This window comes from Panthera pardus, unplaced genomic scaffold (genome assembly GCF_024362965.1).
Source record: "Panthera pardus isolate Hobbes unplaced genomic scaffold, ASM2436296v1 HiC_scaffold_26, whole genome shotgun sequence".
NCBI classification, from domain to species: domain Eukaryota; kingdom Metazoa; phylum Chordata; class Mammalia; order Carnivora; family Felidae; genus Panthera; species Panthera pardus.
Window position 1 is genome coordinate 29,180,004 of NW_026526832.1, and position 11,860 is coordinate 29,191,863.

The 11,860-nt window shown below is 55.3% G+C and overlaps 2 long non-coding RNA genes across 2 annotated transcripts; one reads left to right on the forward strand and one right to left on the reverse strand.

Annotated features, from left to right (window-relative positions):
- Window positions 1–1,276: 1,276 nt before the first annotated feature.
- LOC109268312 (uncharacterized) lies at window positions 1,277–5,969 on the reverse strand. Its single transcript, XR_002080585.2, has 3 exons — window positions 5,862–5,969; window positions 4,493–4,623; window positions 1,277–1,652 (listed from the first exon to the last, which is right to left on the reverse strand). It is a non-coding gene; the product is annotated as an uncharacterized LOC109268312 (long non-coding RNA).
- Window positions 5,970–6,843: 874 nt separating this feature from the next.
- LOC109268314 (uncharacterized) lies at window positions 6,844–10,774 on the forward strand. The gene is made up of 3 exons (XR_002080587.2): window positions 6,844–6,964; window positions 7,890–7,937; window positions 10,026–10,774. It is a non-coding gene; the product is annotated as an uncharacterized LOC109268314 (long non-coding RNA).
- Window positions 10,775–11,860: the final 1,086 nt, after the last annotated feature.

Sequence of the window (11,860 nt, forward strand, 5' to 3'; positions counted from 1 at the left end):
CCCAGATCTGAACTCATGAGCGCTCCTCTGTGCTCGCCAGCAGTCGCAGTGCTTTAGCTACCTACTGCCAACCCCCACTTTGAAAAGTTATTCGTGCCCATAGGTGCACCTGAAACTCACTGTGAGCTCCTCGAGGCCAGGAACTGAATCTCAGCCGAACTCTGATGAACGTCGTCAGCTTTTCCGAGGAGTCTCCTGTGCACCACGCTCTGCAGATCGCTGGGGGTGGAGACCTTGATATGCCCTCGTCCTTCCCTCAAGGACTTTTTAGTCCAGCGGGAGAGAAGCTTAAAGACATGATGGAAGGCTACGTGGTGAATGTTGTCGTGGAGGTGTTCATAAGGAGCCGTGATTTTACAGTCTGTCACGTGACGTTACGGTTTCCTCCCCTTAGGACGCATTCTTGGAAGCCATGGATCCTTGACCACACCTGACAGGAGTGATAGGGAAAGCTGAAGAGGAGCTAGATGCCGCTGACAGCACTCGCCAAAGTCTTCAGAAGCTTCTGCTTCTTCTCTCCATCCCCTTGGCCCCACTCTGTCCTTGAGCCTTCTGCTGCACATGCACATGTGTGGGTGACCCTCAGGGGTGTTCCGCCTCCAGTCACGCACTCAGTAAAGACTAGTGCAAATATGCCACGGACCGCACCAGGCACTAGAGCAGGGAAGTCACCAGGAGAGTCCACTTTTCGTGTTACAACTTCACCTTGCTACAAGCTGGTGGGAGCATAGGCTGTAAGTAGGCAAGGACCGTGCTGGTGCAGGCCGCGGGGGTAACACAGGGCAGGAGTACCTCACCTGGCCCTGGGGGTCAGAAAAGTTTTCCAAACAGAAGGGACATCTAGGTTAAGATTAAGAGTAGTGGCATTGGGAGGGATAGGGTTAGGAGGCGAGCAGGAGAAACAGGAAACCATATGCTTGCGGGCCCGGAAGAAAGAGAACATGCCAGTTTGAGGAACGACGGGTTTTCTGGTGCACAGAGGATGAGTGAAAAGTGGCAAGAGCTGAGGTTGGCAGGTGACCGGTGGCCGAACCATGCAGGGACTGTCGGTGGGGTGATGGCAAACTCCAGATGGCTTTAAGCAGGATGGGTCGCGCTGACCTCTTGGGGCAAAGCTGAAGGTGAGAGATGACGGTGACCAGACCATTGTGCTGAGGATGGGCTCCACAGAAACACTGACTTCAGTCCAGTCTCCAGCCTCATCCATCCCACAGCTGCTAGAGAGAGAGATGTTTAGACACTCGTCCGTCAATCACATCACTCTCCTGCTCCAAGTTCTTCAGTGGCTCCCATTGCCTATGGGATCAAGCGCTAATTCTTTGCAGCCAAGTTCTTGCAGAATCCACTTTGCTTCTGTCTTCCTAGATGGCATCATGTCTCAGTATAGCTAGGCTCAAGCCTTGCTCCGGCCAGCCTCGAACTGCTCACCCACGGCAAATCGGCTCCATTTTCTCCTTCTTTAGGAGTTAAAAACCTTCTTTATTTCCATCCAGGCTGGCTTCATGCCTTCCCTCTGTGAGTACTTGTATCCTGGTCAGTGATCAGTCCAACTGGATGGGGAGCGTCCTGAGGACAGGAACCAAAGCATTCGTGTTGACATGCTCAGGACCCAGCACAGAGACTGAGTACATGTACACGTGCTCAGTAAGTATCTGTTGAGAGAAGCAATAGATGGATGAATGTCTATCTACACATTCATGCATCTGGTTCCTCTCAATTAGAAAGACTTGTTTCCATCACTTCCTCTGGAAGGCTTAGCTGGCCTTCAAGGCTGTGTTAGAACCAACTATACTGCTACAATAAATAGCTCTCAGGAATCCCTTAGTTTTAAGAACAAGGAGTTCAGAGTGCCTGGGGAGCTCAGTCAGTTGAGTATCTGACTCTCGGTGTCATACGGCTTAGGTTATGATCTCACAGTTTGTGAGTTTGAGCCCCACATCCAGCTCTGCCCTTGCAAGTGTGGAGCCTGCTTGAGATCGCCTCTCTCCCTCTCTCTGCCCCTCCCCTGCTCTCTCTCTCTCTCTCTCTCTCTCTCTCTGTCTCTCCTTCAGAATAAATAAATAAACTTAAAAAAAAGAACAAGAAACTCATTCTTTTTTCATATAGTCCTGGACTGTGGGTGGAGTGGCTCAGATGGACAGTGGCTCTGGCCAATTCCATAAATCAGGAATACAGGCTGACTGAGGCTGGCCATTGTTCAGTATCTGAGCATCTCAAGATATATTTTGCCCCCATTCTGTTCTTCCCCACCCTTCCTCTAGAGGATCCAGGAATATGGGGAGAAAAATGTGAGTATGTAGACATAGCAGACCATAAAACTTCAAGTGTCCTGGGAAATACGTGTTTTTAGGGTAAAATGAAATATAGCCCTTTACTGTTTCCAAAAAGGCTTTCACATTCATGACCTCACTTGATCTTTTCGCTTGCCACTGACACGGCAGAGATCATATATTCCTATGTTAGCTTCTCTCTTTTTCCTAATGACCAAGAAAACAGCCCATCCCTTTTTGGCTCCCTTCTGACTTTGCAATAGAGCAGGAGAAGAACACCAGAGCAGGAATCAGGAGAGCCAGCTGGCTAGCTGCCAGCTCACTCTGTGGTCTTAGGCAAGTCACTTCCCCTCTTTGGGTCTCTCTTTCCCCAAACACAATGGGGAAGAGGTTGGGTAAAATGCCTTCTGGGGTGTCCAGCACCCCTCTTGCTCTGTGATCCTAGATAAGCAGCCGTCGCCCCTCTACCCTGACCTCACCACCCACCTCAGCCCTGCAGGAAATCCAGCGTGGGCCCTTGCAGCCTGGGCCAGGGAGAAAGCGGTGAGGCCAGATAGCGAGGCAGGGCATTGGAGTGAGCCCTGGCCCCGTCATCCCGTCGCCTTGGGAAGTGGGTGTGTGCTTCTGAACCTTAGTCTTCTCTCTTGTAAGTGAAAACCCACCATCTGCCCCACAGTGCGATTGGGAAGATCGAGTGAGGTCATGCATGTGAAAGCCTTTTTGGAAACAGTAAAGGGCTCTATTTCATCTTACCCTACAGACATGTATTTCCCAGGACACTTGATGTTTTCTCATTTAACATGTCTATATAACCACATTGTTCTCCCCATATTCTCGGAGCTTCCAGAGGAAGGGTGGGGAATAACAGAATGGGGGCAAAAGAGATCTTGAGATACTCACCCCAGGCCAGCACACCCGTATCTGTCCCACCTCTCCTTCCTGGGCACCTGGCGAGACACCTGGGCTGGTAAGTGAGGCCATGAGACCAGTCTAGCCAACAAAATGGTGGCAGGATGGTGACACGCGTCACTTCTGGGCTGTGGAATTTGAGGGCCGTTGTGCTGGGACGACTTTGGATGTCACATGTAGAGATGGTGGTGTCAGGGGACAGAGGGAGCCCGGCTCCCTGAGTCTTGAGTGCTCACATAACCGATCACCTAAGGTAGGACACTTTTGAGAATGAAGGAGAGGGGCCAATGTCATTAGGATCGGATAGCAGGTGTAAACCAACATGGCCCCAGGCAACCTGCACGTGTGGTCCTCCGACCTGAGTCGCAGGGTAGAGGGGAGTCCCCGTCCTCCTGCACTGGACTCAGAGCAGACGATTTGTTTTATACTGTGCCACTGAATGCTTGAGGCTCGTCTACTGTGGCAGTCAGTGAATACTTACCCTGATTAATACATTCACACCATCAGCTTCAGTTTTCACTAACATTCTGTGAGGCAGACATTACTTCCCCCAGATGACGCAAAACCAACAGGAGGTTTGGTCAACTTGCCCAAGATCTTGTGCCAAGATCACACAGCTAGGGTGAAGCTCAGCTTTGCCTGATTCCAAAGCTCACGCTCTTTTTTCCAATCCATGCTGTTGCCTTCCTTTCAGCAGAGCTAGACTCCCCAACTCCCAACAGACCCATAGAGGCCATGGTTTGAAAGTGACATGTCTTTACCCCCACCCCCTAGGGCCCCCAAGAACACGGCTCCCTTGGCTTCTCCCTCCCTTGTCTCTGAAGGGAAGTACCCATATTTCATTTTTAAAAAAAGAAAGAAAAAGATCAAACACCCTCCACCGGTGACTTTAACTTATTTATGGGTTAGATTTTTTTTTTCCCCTGGATCATTTCCTTTCATTCCTGCCAGAACTCCTTGCCTGCAATCCTCCCAAGTTATTAATAAAAGAAGTCAAACGGTAGCGAGTGCAGGGGAACGTTCTTGGCTCCTGCTGATGTGTTTAGTTTGTGCTGGAAGCAGATGTTTTCACCCGGATCACAGACACTTGCCAGGCCTTCCACATCTGCCCTGTTTTCAGACGAGGACAAAAGGAATTCAGAAGACAAAGTCTATTTCCAGGCCAAATAAGAGAGAACGGAGGATAAGGATTGCCACTCACGTCACGTATGATATACACACAATGTCTACGGCTCTGTGCAGGACGCTAAGGACCCCAGGGTGGGCAGGCCAGCCCCAGATGGTCACCCGATTGCCCCCCAACTATGCCTCACCTGGTCGAGATAGTCCAGAAATTTCTGACGTGGGCATGGTAGATGGCTGCTCAGGCCCACGGTGTGTTGCTCACCGTTCACAGCGCGGGCTAAGTCATTTTTGGTCTCTTCTGCCATTTTTTTTAGGAGTCCTGAATTCAACAAAACAAAACAGAACTTAGTGGAGACGTCTGGAATATATATCTAGGCCGAGGACACTTCACAGATCTTGTGATTGAAGATTCCGACCCCCGAAGGTAAAAACTAAGCAAGTAACACTCCTCAAGGTACTTAGTCGGGGCCATGACGGCCTCTCATTCCCTTGACCCCACCTCCAGTTAGGGAACCAGTTAACACGCCGGATGAATTTTTCCCTGGTGTCTGAGTCAATGGCTCTCTCCCCCAGCAAAACCAAGCTGAAGCTTCCTCTCCTCATGACCATCTTCCATTCACTCTTCCTGAGCAGGAGGAAATCCTGGGACTGAGCCCAGCTGGGTCAAGAGGACCCAAGGGCCCAGCAGCCGAGGCAGAAGGCGGGTTGCCATGAGCTTCCAGAACAAGGCAGGAACAGTGAAACTTGAGAGCCAGGCAGTATCCATGGGGAGCCCGCTGACGGGAGAACCCAGGCCCAGGGCAAGTGGGCAGACGCTGGGAACCCCAGCAGAGCAGGGGTGGGAGAGGAAGGAAGACTTTTGACGACAGTCACCTGCCCTGGCCAAACCGTAGCTGCTTTTTTTTTCGGGGAAGAGGTTTTCTGCTTTGTTGACTTCAAAAGGTGGCTGTGAGAATCAAATGAGACAATCAAGAGGAATGGCCGGGTGGCTGGTAGGTCTGTCCAAGCTCTACGGTAATTTTGCAAGTATTTGCGTGTTTCTGGGGAGGTGCGCCCAGGCCTCAGTCACTGGACCCCGACCTTTACGTGTGGGGCATGACCGCACGTGCGCGCACATGGGTTTCTGTTCGGTTCTGGAGGGACTTCGGACTGGCAAGGGTCTGAGGTCACGGGCCTGCATTCCCGTGGCGTTGCAGACTTGTCTCCGTGGAGGGGCACAGGCCCAGGCAGCCCTCCCTTGGGTCTTGGCTGGTAGCGGCCCCGAGGGGTGAGGCCGTGTGCCCAGCGTTTCTCTCTGGGGCCGGGTCTGGCTCGTGGCCCCGACCCACCCCCCACCCCAGGAGCCGGTTCATTAGCATGCGGCCCCGTGGGGTCCCGTGATGGGGGCCACACAATGAGGCAGTCATGCTGGTGCCGCTGGCCTCTGGGTTCCAGGCCAAGGTCTGCTCTGTCACTGTGGGCCGCATTCATTCCAAAGGACACACAGCCCCCCTGTCGCCCCCAAACCCCCGCCTCCGGAGCCCGCCCTGGGTCGGGAAGGCTCCAGCCCAGTCTTACCCTGGGGGCAGCTGAGGGGCTGTGCCACGCGTCCTCATCAAACATTGCTCAGATTCTTGGGGGAGGAGGGGAGAGCACGCTGGAGGCCTTGCCTCCACCCCTCTGGGTTTGCTCACTTCCTGACTCTTGATTCTGCCGGTGCCACCCAAGGCTGGCCTGTCACCCTGGGCAGATAAGGAATAGCTCAGGGACAACAGTGCCCTTTCGGTCAGGTTCCGCTTTCTCCAGAGACCACCGCTGTAGCGAAGGGACAGACGGTGGGGGTCCCAGATTTGCTGCCGACCCACTGGGCGACGTCAGCCCAACTGCTTGGTCTCTCGGAGCCTCAGTGTCCCCGTTTGTAATGTGAGGGTATTTATTTCTGCCTCTTACGACTGTTGTGAAAATGAAATCCAATGAAGTGTGCAAAGCGTCACCACGCCCGGTGCGGAGTCGGTGCCGGTAAGGGATTGTGGAATTGACTCGATGAGGCGACCTCGGGCAGGACATTTCATCTCTCTGGCCTGCTGTCCACCTGGGAAGTGAGGTGACCACCCCTGATCGCCCATCCCCAGGGGTGCTGTGGATGCAGCTGAAGGGACAGACGTGGAAACATTTGATGCACCAGAATCCTATTTTGGCTTTGTTCTATCCTCTGGGGTGCCAAGCAGTTGCCGATATGATCTCAGAGCCCTTGGCATTCACTACACGTGGGTGGGGGTGGGGGTGGGGGTGGGGATGGGAGGCCAGGGATGTGCCTCATGCCAAGGGCCACGCCAAACACGCGGTATAGACCTCTGCAGTTCCGACGGTCCCATCCGGTGGGTCTTCCCCTCAAAGTGCAATTTCCCAGGTTCATTGAACCCGCACAGACCCTTTCATGCATGTGTTTCTGATTCTGATTTCATGCGCTGACATCACTGAAACGGTATGCCCGGGGTTAGTCTCATGACCACCGAGCTGGGAGCGCAGGAATTTTGGTGCCAGAAAAATTGGATAATGTGGGACATACTGACTTTGCTCTCCAGTTTCCAAATCCTCCTGGGACACTTCTGAGCCTGCCGGAGGCTGTGGTCCTTGTCACTCACGCACAGGGAGGATCGGGCCGCCGTCCCGGTCACCAGGTACCTGAGCTCCCACCTGCACTGCCTCCTCGTCCAGGAAGCAGCCAGGACTTCACGGCTGGGGTGTCTGCCCGCGAAGCCCTTCCAAGACCTCTGGGTACTGCTTACATAGTCTTCCTGCCAATCCTGGGACAACCCTGGGATCAGGGACGGTGTTAGGGGCATTTGGAGGGATAATGTCAGGTCAGGAGTCCCAGCAACCTGCATCTGAGACCCGGCCTTTCTCCTTTGGGGATTTTCAGGGGGACGTTGGTCTCTTCTCTCTGTCACAGCATCCCAGTGGGGTTGCTCCAAGCGCTAGGTCCAGGCCGGGTGTCCCCTAGGTGGCATGGTTACATGCATTTACCAATGGGTTTTTATTTTTGCATGCACGGCACCCAGCACACCGTCTAGAGGTCATAGCTGTGCTTGTGTCTAGGTCAGTCCGGTCTGTACTGAGCACCTGTTCTAGACTCTGCAGGCACCACCTGGGGAAGAAGAAGCCACCTGTTGTTGACCAGTAGGAGCAAGAGGGTGATGTGTGTTTACTCTGCTGACCCTAAAGTAAAACAGACCCAGGGCCAGAGCCATTGGCTGAGAGAGGGCAGCACTGGGTGCAGAGTGCTGAGTGGGAAGCAGGCAGACTATACCCGTCAGAGAGAGGACTTCAGAGAAGCGGGAAAGTCTAGGGTGAAAAGGAATTCCCAGCCAGAGGTAGAGGAAGGACAGCCTCAAAACACAGGTCCTTGGTGACTGTCTGTCCAGCTCACATTCCACCTGTGTCCGGGATGTCCCAGGACACCCCTCATCCTCCAAGTCTCAGTCTGGACAAAGCTGTGTCTGACTCCTGCCCTCGGCAGCCTTGGAAGCCCCAGATGATCCCAGAAGCCCCTCTGCTATGACACTCACGACCCTGTATTGCTATCATCTCCTTCTGTCTTCCCAGGGATGAGTGTTCTTCATGCTGGATGCCGAGGACGGACCCTCAAAGCTGGTAAGGAAGGGCCCCTCCCGAGTGGGAGGTGGGGATTGAATGGCACAGAGATGGGAAAGTGAGGCAGGCAGCTTCGTGATGGGGGCAGGCCATGGACAACAGTATAGAGGGTATAGCTGGGGAGTGTGTGTGTGTGTGTGTGTGTGTGTGTGTAATTTATTCATAGTGAGAGATAAGGCTGGAAGTATTCGGGCCAGATTGTGGGCGTCTTGAAGCTCAAACTTGGGAGGCTGGGCTTTTCCCCAGAAGTATCTGAATCAGCTTAGCATCCTTTACAAACACCTACTCACCATGTCTCCCTCCCTCCCTCCTTTCCTGCTTCTCTTCCACCCTTTCTCCATTTCTTCTTTCCTCCCTTCCACCAATATTTATTGAGGTTGCTACGTACAGACCATTCATTTGCAGATCAACCAGCTAAAAGCCTTAGGCTCAAAACGTTCACAGTCTAATGGAGAAAATACACAAAAACAAGTAAGACGGTGTGCCACATTCTGTGATAGAAGTAGATCTGGTGGCAGCTCAGAGGAAAGTGTGTAACCTCAGCCAGGTGGGGCATGAGTAATCCAGAAGGCTTCCTGGAGGAGGCCATGTCTAAGCTGAGACGGCAGTAGTAGGGTTTTCAGCAGGCAGACAGGAGACGCGGGAGAGCATTCCAGGCACAGCCGGATGAGTGTGCAGAGGCACAGGAGGGCGGAAGCAGGGAGTCGGGGTTACAATGACACACGGAGCCCGGGTGCGGGAGGGGGAGACCGACGAGACGTGGAAGGCGGACAGGCCGCAGCCTGAGGGGCCTCGTGTGCCAGGCTAGTGAGCCGCGGGGACCGGGAGCCGCCTCGGGGCCTCAGGCGGAGCGGGTGATGCGGCTTCTCCTTGACCCCAGCCCAGCGTGGCTGCTGTGTGGGAACCGGGAGACCGGATATCTCGGTGGCCCAAGTATGCGCTGCTGGTGGCAGGCCCGCGGGTGGTGGCATGCCCGTGGACGGGAGGGTGGAAATGGCCACGTGGAACGGACCGAATGAAACGCACGGGCTGGGGAAGGAGGGGAGCAGCCGGAGCTCTGGCACACGCTGGGGGGGGGCGGTGCCACAGCCCAGAATGAGCCCGAGGAGGGGGAGCGGACCACCCCTGGGTGACCCACACCCCCCCCCCCCGCCCACGTGACAGAAGTGGGGCCACTGTCGCATGCCAGCTCCATATCACTCTTCCGGGGCCAGGATGAGCCGATTCTTCTGACAAGGCTTCATGTCTGAGCCTGGTCCATCTTTGGGGACAGGGCTATTGGACCATTTGTTCATATCTATTTGGGACCCCTTGGCCCTCGGAGGCCTCACCCCCAGGGGGCTGCATCACAGGCAGGGGGTGATCGCACACCTGTGTGTGTTGGGCTCCGAGTGGCCGTGAGGCTCTCATGTCCGGCGTCTCCAGCCAGACCCCTAGCCATGAGGGCAGAGGGCCGCCCTGGGACCTTGCACTTGGATGGGCAGGGGCCTCAGATTCCCTCCGGCACCCACCCTCCACTTGACCGGTGCAATCAAGGAAGCCTTCCTTCACGAGGTGCTGTGGAAGCTGAGATTGGGGAGTGGGGGACACTTCTCAGCAGGGAAGGAAGGAGGAACAGCGGCGGCTCCGGTAGGGAAGTCGGTCTTACTGCATGAAAGTAGAAAGAGGGTTCGCTGCTTTTCCCACCTGTCAACACTGGCTGGGGGATGGGACAAAGCCAGGAGGAAAAAGGTCCTTGCACAGCCCTTCTCTCTTCTTAGGGAGTCACCACAGAAGTAGGGTGCCCACAGAAGTGGGGAGCTCAGAGGTGGAGAGACTGCGGTGGCTGGGGCAGCCAGGGAAGGCTTCCTGGGGGAGAAGGGCTGGGAAGGGGAGGGAAAGGCTGTCCGGGCCTTGCAGAGCAGCAGAGAACAGGGCCCAAGCCTTCCACGATCCGTGAGCCCTGCAAGGTGGCCTTGGCGGCCAGGCTGAGGGCCTGCATGTACCCAGGGAGCCAAGGTCGGCCTCTCCATCCCCGGCTTTGTATTTCCAGCTCTGTGGTTTCCTAATTTATTTGGCTTGAAATTTGTGTCAAACTTTTTTTTCCAGGTGTAATTGAAACCAACCCTCTAAATGCTTGTTCATTCCTGAGGGAAATTAAAGGTGATTTCAAGCAGGAAGATCACAGATTTCAGAAAAAGGGCCTGGGGGGCTGCACTGTGGACTGGACGGCTGGGCTGCTGGAGCCCCGTTCGGGGAGATTAGCTGCAGCCGATTGCACTTTCCGGAGGGAGGGCCGGCCTCGTGGGGAGACCCCTGCCCTCCTGCCCCCCCTCCACTCGGCAGAGGTAAGGAGGCCTGCCAGCTTCAGGGCTTGCTGCCCGCGGCCCCCCACCCCAGAAAGAGCCAAGGTGGAGTCAGGGATCAGAGCAGGCACCCAGCTCAGACCGGGCTCCCTGAAAGGCCCCCCAGCCTGTGTGGGGGGGGGAGCCAGGGCCAGAAGGGCAGACAAGGGAGGAGGCCCGGCGAAAAGCCCCCTGGTAGCCTCATTCAGGTGCTGGGCGATCTCAGACCAGTCTTCTCTAAACCTCTGTGCCTCAGTTTCCCCAGCTGTATAGAAAAAATGGAACCGGTACCCGAGAGCTGCGGGGAGGGTTGCATTAAATGAGGTGACGCCCGTGACACCCTCAGGGTCCGGACCATTCGGGGAACAACAGATACTGATGGAATGTGAATTGGCATCCCAGCAGCTGAGGGAAAGAGCCCTTGATGAAACACAGGGACTCGGCCAGGACACTCATTTTCCATAGAAGGTGAGGGCAGGCTCCACACGCGCCTTAGAAACAAAAGCTATCTTTTCCTCCCTTTCTGGCCCGGGGGGGGGGGGGGCAGAACATATTTTAAAAGGCTGCAACCTTTCCTGCATGCCGGGCACTGTGTGGGCCACACAAATGCCGAGCATTTGCTACTCACGACAGAAACGAGGACCGGTTGTCATTGCTCCTGTGTTACAGACAAGAAAACTAAGATTCGGAAAAGCTGTGTTATTTGTTCCAGGGCACAGGCCAAGGGGTGGCAGTGCCTGTCCCAGCCCCTCGTTCCTGGCTGGCCTGGGAGGCTCGGGGACGCGTGGTCCCGACCCTCTGGCTCCGCACATGCCGGCAGCAGTGAGCTCGGCACCATCTAAAGGGATCCTCTGGCCCGAACGCCCCACGAGAAGGTGCTTCTGACCCCCAACCAACCTCGGCCTGCCCCTCTTGCCTCACCCCTCCTGGAGCCAGGTGTCCAGCACCAACTTCCCTAGCCACGGTCCATCCTCCCCGCCTCCCGGCGGGCTCCTCTCAGATGGTTTTGGACAACATCTGTTTCCCCCAAGCCTGGAACCGTCCTCTGCGGGGACCACACGAAGAGCAGGGGCAGCAGCTCAGTGGCCCGGACCTCAGAACCGGGCGAGATGTTGGTTTCTTAGATCTGAAAGGCCGTGTGTGATTTCGGCATGCGTTCAGTGTCTTTAGGGCGGAAGTCCGGAAGCTGCAGGAAAGAAGGTTCCAGCTTGTCACAAAGGAGGCTTTTCCGGGGTCAGGGGGCTTGGATACGAAATTGGCTTCCTCGGGAGGAAGTGAGTTCTCTGCTGCCGGAGGTGTGCAAGCAGAAACTGGGCAGTCCCTTGGCGAGAGTGACACAAAGGGGACTTGGGATTCAGCTGGGGGGTAACGGTGGTTGTCCCCCAGCCCCAGGGGACTCCGTTCCACCGGGACCGCATCATGGGGTCTCTTGCTTGCTCCTGGCCTGAAGCCCACGTGGGACTGTGCTCAGGCCTTTTTCTATTTGCCACGGGTTATTTCTGCGGAAACTCCCTCCGAGACCACAGTCTGCGCTCTGACAGGCTGCAGCCAGGCTGGGAGGAGGAACACTTGGGCTGCTAATCTCATCCAGCTGCCCCC